Source organism: Odontesthes bonariensis, chromosome 10, assembly GCF_027942865.1.
Source record: "Odontesthes bonariensis isolate fOdoBon6 chromosome 10, fOdoBon6.hap1, whole genome shotgun sequence".
NCBI classification, from domain to species: Eukaryota; Metazoa; Chordata; class Actinopteri; order Atheriniformes; family Atherinopsidae; genus Odontesthes; species Odontesthes bonariensis.
The window spans coordinates 18,179,749-18,187,244 of record NC_134515.1 but is presented as its reverse complement, the minus strand read 5'-3'; positions in this window follow the sequence as shown (position 1 = coordinate 18,187,244).

Genomic DNA, 7,496 nt, shown 5'->3' with positions numbered 1-7,496 from the left:
CAAGCTTTTATGATGAGAACCCAGCCACTGCAGCAACGCAAGCCGTACATGGAGCGCCGCTTTTGGGTTAGACCGGGAAGAAGCAGCGCATGGTGGGACAATTTCGTGGACCAAGTTGTTGTCGCCGAAGAATAAATAATAAATAATAAAGAATAAATAATAAAGCATAATAAATAATAAAGCAAGGGCGATCATGTGATGTGATGGCTGATTAGTCATGTGACTAGCGAATCAGCCGATCCCCGTTTGTGTGTAAATGTAAATAGTTTGCAAGACACCGACACGAAGAAATGGTGAAATGAATTAATGTAAACAGAGCGTGGGTCAAAAATGACCCAGTGAGGTTGTTTTCTTGCAATATATTTGTAACAAAAAGTTGTTATCATTTCATATTCCAGCTATTCCTCAAAAAACATGTTATTGATATTGTGCCATTTCAAATTTTAACTTACCTCTCATAGCCTACATTTTACAAAATTGTAATTTTTGTATTACTACTCCAAGTGGGTCAAAAATTACCCGCATTCATTTCCTATGGAATTTCATAGGAACATTTGATTCTGATCAACTGTGACTGATGGTAATATATATTTTGTGGACCACACAGACTATATCACAAGTGTCACGTGTAAATATTATTGTACACAGCAACGTCTGATACATGAAGAATGTGATACAAGAACTGGGATGTATCAGTCCGCGTATCACACGTATCCCCTATGCAATAGATTACATGGGGAGACAACCAGGGGAAGAAATTCAAAGGAATCTTGAAGAAAACATTATCCGGCAGTTGAGCACTGCATTCAGAAACACAGGGTGCAACCATGGTGTCACCATGGACAGCTTCTTCACTAGGGATGGGAATCGAGAACCGGCTCCCAGTTGTTCGATTCTATGGAATCGTTAATCCGCCTGCCTTTATAGGTTCTGCTAACGTCTGACGTATTTGCTCCATGACATCATGTGCACACTTCATATTTTGGCTCAGAATGTTTCAAACATGGCGTTGAGGCAGAAGCGCTCCAAAGTTTGGTTATATTTCACCAAAAAGGACAATATTAGGGCCAGTTGCAACAGCTGATCACATCAAAGGGGGAAATATCTCCAACATGCTGAAACATTTGCACACAGTATGCAATTACTTTGCACAAATGTAAAGTTTTTGACAAGCTGCTAAGCGATGGTGGCAACTCTTGCGGGGGAGTTTGTGGAGATGTCACTCTTGCCTGCATTCAAAACTTGAGAGTCCTGTTGTAATAATGTTAGCTACATACTGTATGAGAAAAAAAACAGAAGTCATCATATACTAGAGACCAAAGGAGGTGTAGACACCATGAACCAGATGGTCGGCACCTACACCTGCAAGCATTAAACGCAGAGGTGGCCAATGGTGCTGTGGTACAACATCCTTGACATACACTATATTGCCAAAAGTATTCACTCACCCACCCAAATGCGTAAATTCAGGTGTTCCAAACCCTTCAAAGGCCACAGGTGTATGAATTCATGCTGTGCAAATTTCTTTTACAATCTTCAAAATGTTTCACGTGTTTTATAAATGTTAAAAATATTAAAAATAGAATTATTTAAGATATGAAATCATTCTTGTGTGGACCAAATTGTGATACAAAATATATTTCAAATGATTATTCTTTACCAAAATGACAAAAATAGCATAAAAAAACACATTGATTCTAACACGGGGCATTTTTTACTCACTTATGGAAGAGTGTAGGGTCCTGTTACTCATGCAGCTAAGGGTTAAAAATAGAGGAGCGGTTTGATCTACCTGGGCTCTGATCATGCAGGCATCATGAATAAGCAAGTCTTGAGTCTCCCCGGTGCTGCAGAAAAACAAGAAACGCAGTTCCTTGCTAGACGCTTTTACCATTGCAACATCTGTTTTAGGGAACAGCTGTGACTTAGACAGCTGGGACCTAAAAGGAGGATAACAACTGCATAAAGCTTTTCATGCGTATGACTTCCCAGAGAAGCAATCAGTCATACAAAAATAAGGCCACCAATTCTGCCGTCTGTGTTAGACACATTATGATAAAGCAGAGAGGGAACAACAATTCCAGACTGGCATTGCAGTTGATGAGAGGCTGCATCCAAAGGGATGAGCCTATAAATTAGAAGATGAAAATAAAATGGTGGATTGAAATTTGCAGCAGATGGAAAATTTGCATTTAGTAACAACTGAACCCAGCCAATTAACTTTGAAATGATACACAACCTATTTTAGCTAAAGAGTTGCAGTAAACGGATTCGCCGCCATCCGCTTCAGCTGCAAATTTGAACCTGAAAACTCTATTATCGATTGCTCTTTACAGTCCTGTAGAAATGGCTTTAACAGACCACCTGACCCTCAAAGAACTTTGTTGTTTGGTCTCACTGCATTTTTGTGAAAAACCTTTCAGAAAACAACATTAGAGTGCTGCAAATAGAATGACTTCTGTCTCCTTTTAATCAATTATTCAACAAACAGGCTTACAAAATTAGAACAACATTAATATTTCATCTTAAAAGAAAAAAGAAAAATGACTGCCTCTGGATTTATCTAGAAAACACAGCCTTGAAGCACCATTGTAAATTACAAGGGAGAGCAGCCTCGTGCATGGACCCACACAGAAGAAAAGGAGCAATAAATTGCTCTCAGGATTTCATTTAAAATTAAGCTTTTATGGATCAGGTTGAGCTGTGATGTTTTGGTGCTTTGTTAGCTGCATAATTCACTTCCTTGGGTTTATGAGAGCCTTTCCAGTGGCAGTGTGTTGCTGTTAAAGCTTGATGCGGCATTTTTTTACTTGACACTAATTCCCTGTACCAGAGTTCTATTTCTAACTCTGCTGTGCCCTCGTTGGCTGCTCTTGTGGCAGAGTGCCACCTGCTGGTAAAGATTATTTAGGTGTAATAATATTGCAGCCGAGTAGTGCCGAGAGATGCTAATATTGATATGGCTCAAATGCAGTGTCTATGGCCTTTTATTAAAAATCTTTGATGGAAGCTCCCCAGAGGAGCGTGGCTCCATGACAGGAACTCATTAACATCATGAAGGGAAATCTATAATGAAATCACAGAGCAGGAATGAAGGAGTTCAAACTAAAACCCTTTGGCTGAACTATTGTTTTATACATTTTAGCCGAGTAAAAACTAAATCATGAATTTGAATTTCAAAAGAACCCACAGTACAGGATAAAAACATAGTGTATCATGTGTTTTTTATCATAAACAACATTTTTCTATATCTTTTCAGATTTGTTAGCAGATGTTTGAACCAGCTGACTATCTCACAGAGATCCTACAGGTATGATTCAGAAAATGTTCCCTCATCCATCTGAGATCACCAACAATCTGTCAGTGTCCACAATATTATTCCTTTTCCTTTCGGAATGTCAACATAACGTAGTTACATTGGGGATGAATGGAGTCCATATTCCTGGCTTCACTCTGAGGGCATCTTAATTGGGTTACCAAAGTTGTGTTTGTGATTATGTTATGCTAGCTGCATTGCTGTCCTCTTCAATGACAGCTTCAGGGTCATTAGCAGATGTGTAACCGCAAACAGTATTGTCAGGGTTGAAGTTGTTTTGCTACATTACGGGAAAATGATGCAGAGTGTGCACAACAGATTGGTCTTTGTCCTGGAGGGGCATGCTGCATTTATCTAAGGCCTTTCGAGTTCAAACCTCAGCAACCCCACATACGGTAACAGCAACCTCAGAGCCCAACAAGCACACATCAAGAGGGACGACTGCCTGCCTCAACAAGTTTGCATGAAAGTGTGCAGAGCAAGCTGAAGTGTTGAGTCTGACTCACTTCCAGCCTGCTATCAGCTGCTTGCCTTGTATCTTGGAGGGGAAATTCCCATCCCTTTTCCCGTTTTTCTGAAACAGTGGTTTGAAAAAACCTGCTGAATAGGCTTACGTTACTTTAAACTGTTGGGGAGTGATTGCTCACGGAGGCTTTTTTTGGAGGGGTTTACAGGCCTTTCTTTTGTCTGTGGCAGATTTTGAAAACAACTCTTTAAAAGAGTTATGAAGGCGTAGTTGAATGCGCAGTTAAACAAGCAATTACAATATGCAGTGCAATCAGAGCTCCCATCGTAGCCAATGGTGTCACTCCTTGTGGCTGTCCTTTGGATGGCATCCACCCATAAAAGCCACTGCTTATGACTGGCAGTAATTTGCTTTTAATGGTGGTAGAGAAAGATGCCTGTCCATAAAATAAACACAACCCCGCCTGCCTCAACTTGTTCTCCGCTGGCAGCAGACACAGTCCACCCTCATGCATGGCGCTAAGCCAAAGCTGTCTGTCGTTTGTTAGTGATATTATATAATTACATGAGCTCATACAGATTGACCGTAGTATCATTCAAATTATGTCTCGCTCCGGCCGCATTTGGTGTTAAGGTGCCAACCGTGAATTAAACCAATCCTGGTCCACTTTTTTGCTCCTTAAGTTTTCTTTACCTTTATTTCATGGCATGTTCATCCTAGATTTAGTCCTTTATAGCATTTTCACACGGGTATCCAATGTACGCAATCAAGATGATATGTTTGTTACTGGAAGCAAATTACACAACCACACACCAAGGATGTTATAATCAAGATTATATCCACACAAAGTTGTTGCAGAACATCTGTGCACATACAGTCATTTGCTCTGAGAGCTCTCTGTCATATCCTATTTCAGTCATCGGTGTGACCTAATCCTGTGAAGTACCTGAGAGGAGGCAGAGGAAGTGTTATTTGGCTGCCTCCAAAGACTGGCAGAACAGGAAAGAACTAAGTGATAAGCACTAATGGTTTAATTGCAAACTTTAAGAGCTTTTATCAGCTTTGTATGGCACTGTGCTTCCCCGGCAGTGAAGTAAAACTTATTTTCCACATATCACACTGGGAATCTTCTGCTAATGTGAACCACATTTTTTTAAGGCTGGATTTTTATGGTGTTCATTTCAGACTGGATGTGACAAAACCCTAAAATGCTTTCAAATGTGTTCAACGTTTTTTTTTATTTTTATTGATTCCTTTCCTCCATCCAAAAACTCAATATTCTAATCTTTTCAACACATCATTAGCTTGTGAGTCCAAATGTTGGTCAGTAAGTCAGAAATATTCCCAGAGGTGACTAAATGTCTGGATTAGATTAAGTGATCTGTTAAGCAGAAGTACCTTTCCAGTCTGTTCCTCCAGGCAAACATGAGTCAAAGCTGTGGCCTCTTGTGCTCCTACAGTCCCATTCAGATGACTGTATGCAATTTAATGGCAACTGCTTAAAGTAACAACATGGTTTCCGTCCTGTCGACTGCTTGTTTGAATTAGTTTTTGTTTATTTCTTGTTTTGTTGGCTGTGCTCACCCACAAGCATGCATAGTATTTTGACATATTGAAAAAGGTTTCAAATATTCCAGGACAATGCATTAGACATGCTGTTCTATTCATACAGTATTAGTTTCACAGTTAATATAAAAATGAAGCGAGTATAATAGTATGATTAAAAACTAAAACAAATGAGGGCTTTTTGGAAAACCATAAATAAACTGTTTGGCGGGTTACAAAAACAAAACTATTCCCTGAATAAATGCAAGGCACAGCAGACTCAGCAAATCTTGGTAAAGTACCTGGAATGTGGTGATGGGGTAACATTTCCTCCACATCAAATATGGTGACGGCCCTGTGTGCTGCATAGTCTCAGAGTCCCACCACAAAATCAACAAACCAGCCATCATAAAACACAACTCAACTGAAAAAGGAAGCCAGCCAAGAGCCACATCAACTGCAGCAGGCAGGAGTGATTTTTTTTTTTGCATCTATAACCGCCTGCTAGAAACATACCATAGGACATAAACAGTCTTTTTAATGAGCAGTTTGAATCTAAATAGGACATTTCATAGTTAGGGACAAGGTTGCAAAACTTGATATACAGTGCTCAACTGTAAACACCAAATCTACGTCAACTTACAGAAAATTAGGGCAAGATATAAACCAAGATTTGGTGAAATACTACCCTACTCCATTTTGAGGCTCAGCACTTAATCAGAGCTTTCTCCCAAAGCACGACTGACCTTAAAATGCCAAAATCCAGAACATGCCAGCAGCCTCTTTTGTTGCACTTTGCTTCGCTGTTTGTTTTTGCATCCCAAGGGAAAACATAGAGATGTGAGAAACAACAACGTTTTGGCATTTCAAGCCTTTGTCGTATACATGGTTAACCTAATTATAAAAACCTCGCCCACACAAGCAGTGAGGGTCTCGCTGCTCTACTCTGATATTATCCAGTTCTCTGATGACGCAATTTGCCACCTTATATGGGTACACAATGTGTGCCAACAGGCTGTGCTGTGATTGAGGGTAATTTTGGGAAAAATGCCATGCAGAAATGTGTATTTTTCAAGGTTCTGTGCCAGACGTCGTTTTGGGAGCAGAACCAAATTAAAGGAGGCATTCTTTAATATGCATGGAGCCATGTTCATTAAAGCTCCGACGCCATGTAAAATCAGTGGCAGATGTTTCCAAAGGAGGGAAGAGGATCCTCAGAGGAGCCACACATAAACATAATTAAGCTTGTGATTGTGTCTGAATGACAAAAAAAAAGTCAACAATTGAAAGAGGGTTTGTGTTATCATTTGATTTGAGTCCAGGAAGAACAGCTAAAATATTATCTAAATGCAAAAATATTGTAAAAAAAAATATAGATATATGTAAAAGGTTGCTAGAATACAGCTGACATTCTTTTTGTGTGTAAATATTTTTTGTGAAGCAGGAAAATACCTCTACAGACGAGCTGGCACATCATGGATGTATATAGACGAATACTGATGAATGCTGGCAAAGTGCTGAGTATGAGAAGAAGGTATGGCAACATTTCTGCGACATATCAACCGTAAATTAGCACACGGGATGAAGGATATGAGCCAAAATGTGTGACACATCAACCACTCTTTCCTCAATAAGCCAGATATCAATAAATTTACACCTCCTCTTAAGTGATAAGTTTTGCAGAGGACATTTGTTACCTTAAAAGGCAAGTCACAAGAAGATCTCCAAGGCAGCGGATGTGTGAACAAGTCTTTACGGCTAAAATCAACTGATTCAATCACAGGCAGTTTTTGTACACTTGCATGATTTGGCAAATCATTACCACACAGAAGCCTGTGGAGCCTTCCATCTCCACTTTACATGGGTTATTTTAACCTTGCTGATCCGTTCATTGTTTATTTTCCTGCATCTGAAAATGCACTGAAGCAACTAGCTAAACATAGCTGCACAGGAAGAAAAGATGTCAGCAACATACTCATATAAAAAAAGTCCCCCATCCACAGCTTTGACCATTCATGTGGGTTCAGAGTGAATCATGACGCGCCAGCTAAGACATATCTGCCCCCCTTGATTCTCGCATATCCCCAAGATATCAACATTTAGCCACCACACAATAGCCTAACTACTAAACATAGCTGGTGCTCTCAAGAATACAGATTAAGGCATCGG